This window comes from Cyrtonyx montezumae, unplaced genomic scaffold (assembly GCF_038088225.1).
Source record: "Cyrtonyx montezumae isolate F1298 unplaced genomic scaffold, pur_monq_1.0 scaffold_2, whole genome shotgun sequence".
NCBI classification, from domain to species: domain Eukaryota; kingdom Metazoa; phylum Chordata; class Aves; order Galliformes; family Odontophoridae; genus Cyrtonyx; species Cyrtonyx montezumae.
The window spans coordinates 37824437-37841396 of record NW_027071936.1 but is presented as its reverse complement, the minus strand read 5'-3'; positions in this window follow the sequence as shown (position 1 = coordinate 37841396).

The following is a 16960-nucleotide window of genomic DNA, read 5'->3' as shown; positions in this document are numbered from 1 at the left end:
GTTGATCTTATTAAGATATACTCTCCTGACAGCTCTTATATTAATTGCAGCAGATTGCTTGCTGTGTGCTTGTTTGTTTGTTTTCTCTTAGAACAATTTGAATGACTTCCAGAAAACTTTACTTCCTTTCAGATGCAAGTGAAGTTAGAGAGAAAACAAATCTCTCTTAAAAGACTTTATATAGAAGAGTATTCATTCTGATCATGAAAGGAGTAGTCTTTGGGACGCTCATGATTTTTTCAAAGTGGGCCTACAGATGTAGTACCATAAACCAACAGTAGATAGGAAAATCTGGCGTATAAAATTAAATAGAATAAACATAATTTGTTCTACATACCTTTGCAAGACTCCCCAGCTCTCCAGCTACATAAGAAAGATCAGAAACTACTATTAAAAAACAGAATACTATTCTCAGGCTACACTGAAAAAAACAAGCAAGCAAACAAGCAAACAAACAAACAAAAAAAACTAGGAAAAACAACAGAAGAAATGAAACCACCTCTGCCACAACAAACCCAACATGCTCATGCGCATGCATGATCCTGTGTTATCCAAGGTAGGTTTTCTTTTCAGCTTTACTGAGTGGCTGTTTCAACATCTTACCTTTGAATACTACTGAACTTAATATAGCAGCATTCAAAACACAATACAAAAATTAAGAAAAAAGCACAGGTATGGGATCTAATAAAAATGTAATCTAATATAAAAACAGTAAATTGCTAGCATCGGCAGTTAAAGTATGGAAAGCAAAAGACCAAATAAATCATTTGTGGTAGTTTGGGTGTGTGACTGGGAAAAAACAAAAGCTGCCTGTGACAAAGGTAAAATGATGTAACAACCCAACAATAACAGAAACAAACCAAACCTAAAATACTGCCTGAGGCAGGTAGCAAGTGTAAGGAGACTTCTTTTAAAGCAAACAAACAAAAATCTCCCCTCCCTTTTTTAAATTCAGCTGTACTTCTTAAAGCTCAGAGAAAACACACCCACCTTTAAAATCTGATTTGCAGAGGTCTATGTGGTCTGCACAAAAATACTAGAAAAATTAGACAACCTTACTTTTGATCGAAAGACGTGAAAAATCATAAGGAAGTGGTAAATGAGCTGTGGAATAAGTAGTAATGATTCTGCATATACAAGGATTTCCTTGTTTCTCCGTCTTTAGTGTTAAGGCTTTGAACGTTTTCCCAAACTAACTTCCAGTAGCTACCCAGAGAGCTCCAAGCATATGACAGATTTCTTTTCTTTTTGTCACTCACACTCAGGATCTCCTTTTTGAAACTACTTCTCTTTTCCAAGCACCTTTAAGCTCTACTAAGCCAAACTCTGGCTTGTGGTGATCTGAAGCAACACATAGCAAAGCATATGTAGACTTACATAATACGGTACCTTTTGATTTCAGACATTGTAATGCTGGCCTGAAAGCTCTGTTGTGCATCTCTCTGTGTTCCTCTGAAAACAAACATATACCATCTCAATTTTGCATTTTCTGAGAACGCCTTTATTCCTTCCTCTTTCCTGTAAGACTACTGGTGTTCCCCACAAAAATGTGCTCAGTACTGTGTACATTCTGTTTTTCCTGTCTAGTGAGTTCAGGTAGTTACAAATCTTCCTTAAAACTGCTTATAGCTTTATGTCCACCCAAACACCATCTCTGCTCATTTTGGTAATTGCACTGAAGAGGATCATGTTGGATATATACTATAATCCCAGAAAACCTACACTAGGCTCACTCAATCACAGAAATCAGTCTGAGTATGATGCTTTGTCCCAGCACAATGGATGAAAAGATACAATGTGGAATTGGTTCTGAACTAGGCAATTGTAAAAAGTCTTCACTACCAATATGCAAAAATCTATTTAGCAGGAGAATTGCACTTTCAACGCTTGTCCATAATGTACTTGTCCATCTAATGAAATGAATTTACATTTTTCTCACAGGAAAAATACCCAAGCCCCTAGTACATGCTTCTGAAATACGAAGATGAAAATGTGAATAAGAGACACCTGTATAACAATTTTTATGCATGTTAAAGAGACACAGATGGTATAAAGGAATGCCTTTCCAAAAGAAAAAAAAAAAGGGATCTATACAGAACAGAACAGTAATGTTACTACAAAGTATATTTTCCTCAGTTTGAAAAACAGTGCAGCATATCCTTCACAGTGCTGGGGTGAAAATGAGACACTTTTCTTTCTAACACTACTCTATAGAGACATCAGGCTTAGTCTTCATTTCATACAAACATTTTGTGTGTGCTTCCTTGTTCATACAGAAGAAGCCATGGGTGGATGATGAAGAATACACTCCTCTGTATGCACATGATCCTTTTTTATTGCATAAAGCAAGCCTTCCAGAATGCCTCACTAAAGATACAGAGATCTGTTGTCTCCCACTCAGTGCAGAAAGCATTATGCTTCTCATATGGGATCCCAGTTTGCCTGGGTTTGCTCAAGTTCCCATACAGTGGAACTCATTAAAAGTGATTAAGTCAATTTTTTATCTATCTAAATAATACTTAAGAGGGTCCCGAAAGTGAAAATATATCCAGTCAGCACAATTAAGTATCAAACTATAACTGAAATTATTATATACTGCTTAATTAACTGAAATTATTAGATACTGATTAACATTTTCCTAAAACTGTCAGTGTTTAGCAGAAACAAGAAGTCTCCCATGACATATCATTTATCTCAGCACTTACTTAAAGAAGGAAGGTTAAGATCTCATTCTCTCACTAGTTAGTAAATTAGCACCTTGCCCATGATCATACTTTTCCATGAAAAAAATCTTGGAAGGTACACAAGTGGCTTTTTTTGAAAATTATGAACTAATAATATATTTATTTATTTGTTTCCTTTCTGGAATCCTACCGCAGCTCAGAAGCCCTTGAAAGTCCTGGCTAAATACAGTATTACAACTAACTGTGAAACACACCAGTTGTGAAATCTGAATTGTTACTGTCTCCTACAGAACCATGTGTTATATAGGACTTGTTTTTCTGCTGATAAGAAACACTGTCGGCTTGTTTGCCTCTGATCCAGCACCCCAAATACATTTGACTGGACTCATATCACATGAAAACAAAGACTAAAAGGAAATGGCACAGAAAATTCTGATGATCTTTAACCTTCATTTAAACGCTTACTTTTCTTAATTATAATCATTCTCCTTCACAGGATTACAATGTAAACAGACAGTGCGATCTCACCCTGCCATCAGAGGTGCTGTACATCATGAGTACATTTTTAAAGAAATGCATTGTACTGTTTATTTTTGAGATGTTAATAAATAGCACCACGGTAGTACAGTACACTCTGATTAACCTGACGATAGAAAAATGAAGTTAATTAACCTCATTGCTGTGTGTTTAGTCATACTCTGGATAAGACTGATCAGAAAAAAATCTAATAGCAGTTCAAAGGGATTAAAAAAGACACTTCCAGGTTCAAACAGAGCAGAAACTTTGAGGAAAAACAAACAGCACTGCATGGGATCGAGGTCTTACTCTGACCACGACACTAATGATAATATTCCCCATATGCAGCAGTGCCACACAGCTCAAAAAACGAAACAGAGATGCTATTAGGCTGCTAAAACAATGGTTTCCTTTGTCAACACTTTCATGCACATTGCTGAAAAGTATACTAAATATAAGCAGTCTGTTTTCTTTATAATCAAGCAAATATGGATCAATCTATGTGCCTTACTTAGACCTGTGCTCAGAACAAGTGTTACAAAGCCACATCATGACATGAATCCTCAGAGCTACCTTTCTGAACCAGCAATTACCAATTCAGGCTCCAAAATGCTCTTACACTGGAAGTTATTCACAATTAGCATTACAGTTGAAGGAGTTCCTGCATACCTCTTTGTTACTGTGTTTTAGGTCAGGAAAGACCACTTAACAGTGGTTAAATCAAAAGAATGCATTCTGAAAGAAACAGAGGTGTTTTTTGTTGTTGGTGTTGTTTTTGTATTGTTTCTGTACAAGTATCTGATATATAATAACACCTTGGAAGACGTTTTTTCCCTCTCATCTCTCTCACTGGAAATGAATCACAGTAAGACAGGTATATGAATATTTGTATGCCTATCTGTAAGTATGGTAGATGAAAGAGTGGCAGCTAGGAAAGGAGAGGAGAGGGGAAGGACATAGACTGTCTCCTCTTTGATTCCAGCCCTGTTCATCCAATGGATCAGTGGTCCACAGTGAGCAGCCACAGCCGGTACTGCTTGGCAGCACACACTCTGCAGGCACTGGCTCAGCAGGGCTTTCTGCTCTGCTGCTTTGTCTGGCCATGGTCTGCAGCTTAACACCTCATGGCTCTCCTTCTCCTTACTCTTATTTAAATAAGTGTTTTTCTTTCAGCTGCAAGCATAAATAAAATATATATTCTATCACAGGCATATTCACTGAATTCCTCCCTTATGGTAGCCTGCCTTTTTCAAATCCTTTAGCCCCATAAACACACATAAGACAAAGATAATCAAGCTCATTTGACTTTGGTAAGTTCATTCAGATCGACAGAAAAATCCTGTAGTCTAAAACATAGATCTTCCTTAACTCTTTGGCGGGTTAACTTCCCTAACTAGTTTTACTTTCTGGTCAGCAACAGTGGCAGAAAGAAAGGGAAAATTTGGGAGAGGGGTAGAGACTACAACCCTGCAGTTTTCACTTTGAAAGGGAATTACTGAACTAAACACAAGCAGCTGATTTTCAGTACCACTTACACTTTGGATTCTGTAAAGGCACAGAAAGCATAGATGCCAAGACAACTTCTCCCTGCTATGAATGTTTGATATAGTGAGAAAGAAAGAGAGATGCAGGCTTACAATAACAGCAGCAGCAATAAAGGAAGGTTTTACCCAAGATTTTCCAGCACTGCAGTTCTTGCTTTTGGACAACAGAAGACAAAGTGCAGGAGAACAGGTGAAACGTTACACTTGGAGAAAGAGGAAAATAAATGATGGCAACTATGAGCTTGCTTACTTAGACATTCATACTCACAAGATAAGCAAAAAAAAAACATGCACAGTTACTGCACAGCCTTAAATAACTGCATGAGACACAAAGCAGTGGAGAACCAGAAGCTGCAGAAGTTGCTGGCTAAGCAGGTGCAGGAACCAGTACAATAGCATATAGGCTTCCAGCTATTCATGCACTCCCCAGCACAAAGCAGGCAGCCATGGCAGGTGCTCAGAACTGGAGATCTGCTTCACTAACTACTCTAGACTGCTGTAGAGACATACAACTACAGAGATGCAGATCTGACATGCTTACAGTGCCTGTTTTTTCTTATTGGCATTCAGACAACCAAATTGAAAACAGAGAATGAGCTAAACTCATTCCTGGTCTATGGATAGCCATATCCTGATGAGTTCCTGTAAAGCACCAAACCTAACAATCTCTCCAGTCTAACCTTGTTTAGTCCACACAAGCAAATACGTTTCTTAGAACAGACAGATCCTAAAATATATATTTTTTCCTGTTTCTGGATAATTTAAGTTGTGCCTACCTCCTTTCCCTCAACCTTTGGCTTTTCCATTGTAAGAACTTCTGTAAATACATTTTTAAACCTGGCAAGCAATATCACTGCAAACAGTAGCACATCCTTATGCTTATCCTAAGTGCCCAGATCACACAGTAAAACAAAACTGTGAAAGGATCTATTAAATCTGGAAGTAGAACATGTTATTATGTTACAGAATAGTACTGTGGCAGTATGTTGCTTCCTTACTTGTGGGCATCACACAAGACTTGGTCACCTCTTTAACCAATCATCGACTGAGGCACCTGATCTGGCTATTTGCATTATCTGAATTCTCAGTGGCTTTGTAAAAGAACCATCCTTACTCCTCTCTCCCAGCTGCAAAGGGTTCAGAGCCCAAAAACACCTTAGGGCACTGATTTAGTGTCCAAATACAAGCCATAGAACACTTTCTGAAGTTTACATTAGTTGTTTTTTTTTTCCATTTGACTGCTGTAATCTTAGCTTTTGCAATATCTCAAGTTTCTGTTATTTTTCACCATGAAACTTCAACTACATAATCATCACAGTTGAGCTGAAAGATGGACAATGGACAGCAGATAAAAGTGACCCCAGATAAGGGACAGATCTTATTGCTGAGTGTAAGAAAATACTTCCATGAATTTGTATTCAAGGTGTCTATTCATCCACAGTAAATATCAGACATTTATTCATTCAGTTTGTGACTATTTAGATTCCTGAAGTTAAATTCTCACACAGCAACCTCTGTGAATTATGATTTCTATCTCTGGTTGGCAAGGGACTCCTATCTGATGAATAATAACATGGCTTTAGTTATTTATTCCTTGAGCATCGCTTAGTTGGACTACAACCAGACAATATATCCTTAGCAGCATAAACTACTTCAAGCACATCAAGCTTGTCTTCTGCTTATGGCAGCTATAAAACTGTGAATCATTATATCTTGATCTTTATCTAGAATCAATATATATATAATTACATATATATATCCCCCACTAAGTATTTTTTTTAATAAAAGCCCTTAAACTTTCCTATGAGAAGATGCTCCATTGCCCACACATTATCTCTGAGAAGAGAAAAACACATCCAATAGCAGGATGTTTAGTCATGTTCGTTTCTATGTGTGCATTTCCAACAGATCATCAAAAACATAATTAGTAAAATGAAATCCAAATTTCCTTTCAACATTCAGCACCACCAAACTCATGAAGGCTTATGAGATAAGAAATGTACAGCCCTTGAAAGCTCTCTGATGCAGTTTGCAGCAGAGCTAGGGGAGAAACGAGAGAGAAATCCTTTTTTTCTTTTTTTTTCTTCTTTTAATTTTAAACAAAGATTAGGTTCTTCACTCCTCTAGAGTGATGGATTTGCTCCTGCAAATGTCTCTGCTTTATGGAGGTGCAAAGACTAGCAGTAGCTCAGCAGAGACTTTTCTTTTGTTAAGACACAGGCAATATTATCACTATGTAGCTACTTACATTACCTGTGCTGAGACAAGGGAGTGATTTTCTTGTTTTTGCACCAAGAAGGTTTCAGGATGGCACTGAATTCAGAACATACACAGGGCACCAAGAAAGTTCACCAGCAATTGCTGATGACAATTTCCAAGTTTCCAAGTGACCATTCCCTGCACTGCCAGGAGCCAGCCATTCTCTTATTTTCTCCCTTTGCAAAGCATTAGAGGAAACAGTGGCTTCACTGGCCTTGCAGATTCACACAAAATAGAATTAAGCACATCAATATGCTGCACAAATTTTGGACCCTTTTGAAAACATGAATTGATGTCCTGAATTCAGGACTGTGCCAGAGCCACAGATATCATTTGTGCACTTGGAGCACACACATTGTACGTGAGCAACAGTTATTGCAAAGGGGTTGCCTGCACATGGCACAGTAAGCCTCACTTCCTGGTGCTGACAGCAAGCATGAAAGCTAACACAACAGAAGTGGGAGAGAAACCTACTCTACAAGTTTTTACCAAAAATTCAGTTTCCAATGGATGAATGGCTGAGGTGATAGGATGCAGCTACCTTTTCACCCTGAATTAAAAGTTGTTAGAAGGTCTGTAAATTTTTAAAAAGCCAAAACACTTCTTTCTTCAAGAAGACAATTTGCCATATTTACAAACATGTCCATTTACAGAAGAAATGATAGAAAAGTGGAAAAAGTTGAAATGAAATGGTTAAAATATCTTCCTACTCAAATGTTAGCCCATTATGATTCCCAATCATACTTTCTATTTTTGGCATAAGAAGAAAAAAAAAATCTTTTGAAAGAAACACACAGTTTGGCTGTTTATCTTGTATCAACACTGAAAACCCTAAGTTTTTTTTTATTACTTTGTGGGAAGCAAGTTGAAAATCATTGGAGGAAATCAAATAACATGTCATAGAACGGGTTGGTGGATTAAATCCTGTTGGGTCCTTCCAGACCTTTGAGGCATAAAATATATTTTATAAACTGCAGTCTGTGATCTGAAGAGAGTTGCTTACCACTGGTAAAGTACTGTAAAGTAAATCAATTGTGGGCTGACTTATTTTCCTTTTTCCTCCTATAACTTCCATAACTATTAGGAAAACATACAAACTGACCTTTAAAGCAATTCATTTTCCTTTCCACAAAACTTTGAAAGCAATTTTAGTTTGTGAAACAAGAAAGCAAGTTTAAAAATCTCAAAGGTTTTTGTGAAAAGCGTCAGCTGTCTTCCAGCCAGCACTATTATGCACTAGATAGATGAAGGCGTACAGCTTGCTCTGCTGTACCTGCATTGATTTTGCAGCTGGAAAAATATGAAAACACGCTTTGAGCAGATAAACTCCATGAAGAAAAAAAGATTAAATAAAGCCACAGCACCTGTATTCTGACTGTAGATATACTTGAAATTCAAAGTCACCAATACGAATCTTTTAAGTTTAAAAAATTAGAAGAAAACAATTAATTATGAAGTTACAGATGGCAAAATCAGGAATGCCAGAGAACCCACCAGCTAGTGATATTACTTTACTAGCAATTAGTACGGTATTCGAGAGACAGGACCCTTGAGTCCCATGTTCTCCCCTCCCTTCTCATGTTCTCTACCCCCTTTTTCCTCCTTACTGCAAAGATACAATATGCAAACAGGCAATCAACCAAATGGCGTTGGTTATAAAATGGAAATGCATACACATATATAATTGTTAATTAGTTCTATAACTAAAACCCATCTGCATGCTTGCATAGCTACCTGAGGCATGGTGATTCCTCAACAGCTAAGCACAGGGGATGAGATCTGGTGGGGAATTCCCAATTCCGACTGTGGAGTAGGAGTGCGTAGTTGGGGACCTACTTCTGAGGAGGCAGAGAAAAGATAAAATAGAGTGGGGATATCCAGCATGTCAAAGAAACCAGGGTAAAAAAAACTCCTGAAGAAACCAGGGTAAAAATGATCAAATCTGTGATTTGCTTTTAAATGCTTTTTCTGTCCATGTTGACTATTCTATTAAAAGAAGGTGCCATCCACAAGGTCAGATTCTAAAGACAAAAGAAGCAGTCCATATGGTGAGGAGCCTAATTCCCAATGGGAGTCACATACAGCCACAACACAGGACACGGATACTTCCTGAGAGTAGCAATATATGTCTGGATCAAAGTATTCCTAAAGCAAGTCTCCAGAGGGGCTGCAAAAAAATATTTTCTATCCTCTACAGACCCTATCAGTCACAAGAAGGATGTGTCCAAAAGGCAGTTTATTCTTTGACTTTTTGAGAAATATTTACAAGATAATAAAATGTTAAAAATATATGAATTGCCTCTTACAACAGCCACTAGGTACCTATTACTGATGTGACTGTAGCAATATTTATATAAACTTCAGAGATTCTGTCCCACATTTTAGGAGAAAACCTGCATTTAAACTAGGCCTTGGAGAGTTTTCCTGTTGCAAAATGCCTTTATAAAAAGTCCCTCCCCAGTTTCAGGTACTGGAAGGCCACTTGGCCTTGTTGAGCTTCATGAGGTTGACATGAACCTCTCAAACCTGTGGAGGTCCTTCTAGCATTCCACACAGCTATTCGCTTACCAACCCACTCCCAGTGGAACAGGAGGGAGAACTGGGGATAAAAATCAACAAAGTAGAGCTAGTGTGTTGAGATAAAAAACTAAGACAGAAAAGGAAAAGGGAATAATGGTAATGATATATTTACATTAAAACATATATTATATACATTAAAACATATATTGTATACATACATATATACAATAGCTCATCACCTGCTGACTAATGCTCAGCCAGTCCCCAGGCAGCCAACTCCCCACCGTGTATCAAGTTCTTTTCTCATAATGTCATACTGGATGGAATATCCCTTTGGTCCGTTCAGGTCAGCTCTCCTTGTTCTGTCCCTCTCTATTCCTTGTGCTCCTCAGCCCCTCCCACTGGCAGGGCAGTGAAAGAAGCTCAGAAAAAGAAATGTCCTTGGCTCTGTACAGCACTACTCAGCAACAACTAAATCACCACTGTGTTATCAATATGGTTTTTCCCCCAAAGCCAAAACATAGCATCATCCCAGACACTATGAGGAAAAAAATAAACACTGTCCCATCTGAAATCGGGACACGGCCTCTGGTGCATAATGCAAAGGCTGATGGCTCCTGTAATGTGCAGAGCACTTTTGAAATAGATTTCTGGAGTAAGCCTAATCCCTGTCAAGTACATTACATACAAACCTCCGCTGAAAAAGACCATTCTACTTTCACATGTTTAAATCAAAACAATAACAAAAGTATTTCTGCACCAGAAAATGCATTAAAGTCTTAAATTAGAGGCTTCTTTCTCCCAGCTGCTGCTACAAGTCCCAGCCACACCACAAGCTGTACTCCTCATAAGAAAGCCAGAGGGACAGTATCACCGAAGACCATGTTTCTACCACCTGCATGGAAACTGTATCACCATGTAGCAGCTAAAAACCAGGCAAAGCTCCTTCCAAGCTCTCTCTAATAAAGGCACTTTAATTCGTGGCTTTTTAATTAGCACAGGTTGATGTTCCTGGTTTGTTGCTTCCTCATGCCTCCAACCAAACACATTTCTAAGTGCCCATAGCACAGAAAAGCTTAGAAAAAATATGAGTCCACAGCCACCCAAAGCTACTATACTCTTCAGCAAGCCAGATTTCAGTTTAGATAAAGTAATTCTATATAAGTACTCCAATAATGTGCAGGTGGCAAGAGCAAAGTCTTATTACAGCAACAGAGCACTGCCACTATCAGCCAGTCAATCTGTACTCATATCCATTTAAGAGCTTCCATGGAAATGGATGCCACTATTGAATTAGAGATTTGTAATGATTTACAGCACTTAGCTGTCCTTAGCGATGCTCAGATTATGTTTGAATAAGTGAATGTACTGTGTTCCTGAAAGTCAAGCAACCCTTTTGGGACCCGGTCTTGCAGAAGGCTAGGGAAGTTGAAGAACTTTTCACTTTTGAGTCTATCAGAAGCTTATCTGGAAAAATAAAACTGTGTGCTGGGGCTTTCAATTCAGCTTTATCCACCCAGACAAGTGGGATTAAAGATTACAGAAGACTGAAGGCAGAATGATCAATAAGACCAAGGTAACACTAATGAACACAAATATCCTCTGTGAGATGTTTTATTCCAATGGGTGCTCAAGTATCAAGAAGAGGTAATTAATCTCTGTATTAACTATCATTTATAACACAGAGAAGCAAAGGGGTGTCTTGTCAGCAGGCAAACATTTACAGCCTATAATGGTCTGTAACACCAGAGATCTGGTCAGGATTTTTTGGCTACTTTGTTCAGACCACACAGGGAGGCTTTTGAAGTTTGGATCTTACTGGAGCACTATTTTTTTCATTTGGTCTTGTGATGAAAAGCCTCCTTTGGCTGTACCAGCTGTAAAGTTCGATTTGAAATCTGACATGGACTGCAGTCATACAAAGGAACAGGACAAACTTTCAACTCTTATGGTCAGTAAGAGGGAATTCAATACCCTGGTCCTGCAGCAAAAGAGAGCTGCAGGTTTAAAGCTGTAGGTTGGAGGTTTTAGACTCAGAATTTTAGAATTCTGACTAACTTGCTCTCATCTTTGCAGAAAATACAAAATAGATTTCAAAGGACTAAGAATAAGAAATGGCACTCTGCTGTAACCTCTTTGCTCAGAACATTAAAAACCCCTATACTATGCTTCAACAAATATAAAAAGTATTCGAAGACAAAGTTATTCTTCTGAACTCATACAAAGTTCCTCTGTGTGACCAGACTTGTAAGATACTTAGCCATTTTACGTATGTATCTGATCTTCAAAAACTGTGCAGAAGCTCTGGATAATAGTAACTTCTTCAACATCTCAACTGGTTTTCTGATTCAAATAATGCATGTGTGGTTTTTTTTAGTTTAGATATTGCTTTGTCAATCATACCACCATTAAAGCTCTACTGAAGTGAAGTCACAGATGATTTCTTATTAGACGTTGAAATGTTTGGACTACATTCACTGGTCTTTTAAACAGAGACCCATAACTACAACCCCTCCTCCCCCCCTTCCTTTTCTTTTTCTTATTTATCTTTTTGAGTAACAACCTAGAAACACACAGATTCATCCAAGAATACAGTTAAGTTATGTTGAAGCTGAAAGACAGTGAAACTTGAACAAATAGTGCCTTCTATCTTGGCATTTTGTACACATGCAAGGGAGAGTAGGCAGGAGGGTCATACTGCCCTAAAGATAGAACAACTGTGCTATGGAAGGACCTACTTGTCTTTCAGGAAGCTTCAGGGAGCAACCTAAAATTAGCTCCTTTTCTGTAACTTGTGATTTCTAAAAAGCTCTTAGGAAGAATTAAGATCTCAGCAGCCCACTTAGTAGCACTGGCATCTTCATGTCCTATTGCAGTGTTTTCCCTTTCCACGTACATAGCTCTTGCTTTGTGCTTGGCAGGAATCAGGCCAATTGACCTATATATTTAGGAAAATGTCATAAGATGTTATTTACAGAGCACAAGGGCTGTTTCCTTGAAGGAACATGTTGAGGTACCAAAGCCCATCACCATGTGTTCAGCCCCTGACTCCCACTGATATTTAAATTCTCATTTACAAATTGCCTCCACCTCATTTACATATCTGTGTATCACTTCATTTACACCTTGATGATCTTCTCAGTGCAACTGGGCCTCAAATTATAGCCCAGCCTCCTACTGATAAATTGTTTTTGAGATGTCTGTGTCATTCCTGCCTGGAATTGCCCCTGACATCTTCTGCATCCCACAAAAGCCGCAACACTGAAGTACCTATAAAAGACAAATGTTTGGGTCTGTGAAACATTCACAGGAATGTGATTTTACCTGCCATTGTCACCCATCACAAACATGCTTATTTTATCAGAAGCAGCTGGGCACCTGAGTGCATAATGCTGGCTCATTCAGAGACTGCAATACAAATGCTCAACACCACAATCGAAACACCACTGAATGGGAAACAAATTTGCCAGCTTTCAGCACGACTAAGGACAGTGAACAACATTTCATGTTCTTTCTCTACTATCAGTAGCAGCACAAGAAATATGCAGCTTTCTGTAATCATTGTGGTATAATAAATGTTAGAAAATTAAGATATAAAATAAAGCAACTCAGAATACAGGTACAGGTGAAACCAAGTGTCAGAGCCTAGTACGTAACAGGGAAATAGAACTTCTAATAAATACATATTTTATTTTTATGGAGAACTGTAAGATGACTTTTTGAGCAGAGATGCTGAACAAAAGGACAGATGGGTAGTGAACTGTTGACACCTACCCATATCCTTCACACGTCAGGTATCTGAAGCTGTGCATGATAATGAAACGTCCTGCATCAGTGGTCCACTAACAGAGCATGATTATTAAGGTCAAACACCTTCAAAGCACTCTGAGAAATCACTGGAAATCTCAGCCCATATACACATCTTGTGAGTCAAGTAGCATATATTCTGTTTATTGCTCCTAGCAAAATAATATTATTCATCTGTGAATGATATATGGTATGCCACTTTAGACATTGGTCTTCTTCCATTAGGAAAAGAAATAGATCACATTACAAATGACTTTCCCTGCTAAATCTTTTTTTTCTTGACATCTGTGTCTACAGATTCAGAGTCCATCTGCAATAATTATTAATTATTCCCACTAAGTCTTCCTCTTCATCACACTAAGACATATCATCTCAACTCCGGAAATCATGAATCTAGATACATCTAAAAGAAGCATTAAAATCACAGTTTTAAAATTTATTCACCTTAAGAGGGCTTCCAGCATACTGAAGAGCTACTTGTAGACTCTGACCACTTTAAATCATAGAGAAGGAAAGTTATATAAAAAATAGTTTAATATTAAACTAAGCATTACCAGAACTGGGAAGCTTTATCTAATAAAGCTTTGCTACTCATTTGAATGGAAGTTATTACAGAGGAAAGGCATATTTGGAAAATCATGGTTCTTGACAAAAAATGCATAAAGGAAGGATCAAGTGATCAGTTATATGTAGCTGTATTTCAAAATGTGACATTATGCACATTTTGAATATTTTTAAAAGTAACATTTTCATGGAAGGCTACATATCATATAGCTGAAGCTACTACAGTTTCCTTGAATCACATATATAATTTCACACTTTCTATCTCATCCAAAGAATCTGAAAGAAACTAAACAGAAAATGGTCAAATGTGAAGTCTTCATTTACAGCTCGTGATGAAATGAGAAAGAACAACAGAATTTAGATTAAGAAACATGAAACTTACCGGGCAAAAAAAAGATGAAGTAGGAGAGGACCAGCCTGTCAGCATAGAACTACCTCAACAATTTTCAAATTGAAAGAGTGAAAAGAAAAAAAAAAAAGGCCAGAGTCTTAATCTTTTAACTTGGAGAACTGTAAAGAGCACCGAGCTGATTGGAGACAGAGTTCTAAATTAGTGTTTCACATCTAAAATAAAGACTGTAACTCCAGGTTGCCTATGGGGTGTCAAGATTAATTTGTAAGTGTTGGTGCTGTGCTTTAAAGATGTAAGACACTGTGTAAGTGCTAAATACTATCAGTCCAAAAAGGAATTTCAAGGAATTGTCAAACCTTGAAGGGACCATGTTTAATCATAACATAGCTGAAATTACTGATTTCTGCTAAATAATTCTCTATTACTTCTACCAGCGTTTGCCACCACCCAGATGCAACAAATGGAGCCTCAGATGCCTTAAAGACAAGAAAATTATGCTATTTAGCCAATTATTTGCAATCATAGAATGATTTGGGTTGGAAGAGAACTTTAAGATCATCTAGTTTCAATCCCCTTGCTATAGGCAGGGTCACCCACCACTAGACCAGGTTGCTGTAAGCCCCAACCAGCCTGGCCTTGAACAGTTCCAGGGAGGGGGCATCCACAACCTGTCTGGGCTACCTGTTCTAGTGTCTTACCACCCTCACAGTAAAGAATTTCTTCTTAGTATTAGTCTAAATCTACCCTCTTCCAGTTTAAAACCATTTCCCATAGTCCTGTTGCTATATGCCCTTATAAAAAGTCCTTCCCCAACTTTTCTGTAGGCCCTCTTCAGGTACTGGTAGGATTCTGGTCCCCCCAGAGCCTTCTATTCTCCAAACAGAAGAGCCGCAAGGTCTTCAGCCCAGGCCTGTCCTTGTAGGGGAGGTGCTCCAGCCCTCTGACAATCTTCATAGCCTTCCTCTGGACCTGCTTTTACATCTCCATGTCCTTCTTGTGTTGGGAGCTCCAGAGCTGAATGCAATTCTCCAAGTAGGGTCTAACGAGAGCAGAGTAGAGGGGCACCTCCCTTGATCTGCTTGTCATGTTTCTCTTGATGCAACCCAGAATGCTGCTAGTCTCTTGCAAGTACACATTGCTGGCTCACGTTGAGTCTTTCATCAGCCAACACTTCCACATCCTTCTCAAGGCTTCTCTCAATCCATTCTCTGCTCAATACATATTTGTGCTTGGGGTTGCCCCAACCCAGACACAAGACCTTGAACTTGACCATGTTGAACTTCATGAGTTTGACATGGGCACACCTCTCAAGCCTGTCCAAGTCCCTCTGGATGGCATCCCTTCGTTCTAGCATGTCAACAGCACCACTCAGCTTGGCGTCATCTGCAAACTCACTGAGGGTGCACCAACTATCCATGTCACCTACAAAGATGTTAAATAACACTGGTCCCAACACTGATCGATGAGGAACACTACTCATCACCTGTCTCCACTTGGACATTAAGTCATTGATCGCAACTCTCCAAGTGTGATTATCCAGCCAAATCTTTATCCAGTGAGTGGTTCATCCATCAAATTCATTTTTCTCCAATTTGGTAACCAGGATGCCATGCAGGACAGTGCCAAATGCTTTGCACAAGTCCAGGTAGATTACTTCAGTTGCTCTTCCTTTATCCACTGGTGCTGCAACTTCATCATAAAAGAAAAAAGGGCATGACTTGCCCTTGGTGAAGTCACTTGATTACCACCAATCACCTTGTCTTTATTTTCCACTTACAGCAGACAGATCTTGCTTCACTGAGCTCTTATCTTTGCTTTCTGCAATTTGAGCAGTGTGCTTCGAGCCCTTGCTAGTGAAGGCAGAGGCAAAGTCATCATTTTCACTGTATCCCTCATGATCAGGTCTCCAGTTTCCTTCTGGAGAGGGCCCACATCTTCCCTGACCACTGATATACCTGTAGAATGTCTTCTTGCTCCCCTTCATGTCCCTGGCTAGATACAATTCTGTCTGGGTTCTAGCTTTCCTAACCTGATCCCTGGCTGCTCAGACAATTTCTTTGTAGTCCCTCCCAGGTAATCAATTCCTGCTTCTACTCCCTATAGACTTTCCTTTTGCACTTAAATAAGTCTAGGAGCACCTTGTTGATTCACATTGACATTCTTGCCTGCCTTCCTTTTCCTTAGGATGCTCTGCTTCTGGGCTTGGAGGAGATGACCCTTGAGTTCTGATTAGCTTTCTTGGGTCTCTCTTCCCTCCAGAGCTTTATCCCATGTCACTCTGCAAAGCAGTTCCCTGAAGAGGTCGAAGTCTGCTCTCCTGAAGTACAGAGTAGCAAGCTTGCTGTGTACCCTCTTTGATAACCTAAGGGTCTTGAATTCCACCATTTATGGTCTCTGCAGCCAAGGCTGCCCTTGAGCTTCATATTACTCACCAGCCCTTCCTCATTGGTGAGGACAAGGTCCAGCATAGCACTTTTTCTCATGATCCTCTATCATTTGGAAGAGGAAGTTAACCATCAACACATTCCAGAAAACATTTTGATTTTCGGTTCCCTGCTGTGTTTTCCCTCTAAAAGATATCAGGGTGATAGATGTACCCCATGAGAACAATGTTTTGTGAACATGAAGCTGTTCCTATCTATTTACAGAAGGCCTTATCCACTTAGTCTTTCTGATCAGGCAGCCTATAGCAGACTCTCACTATTTCCTTCCCT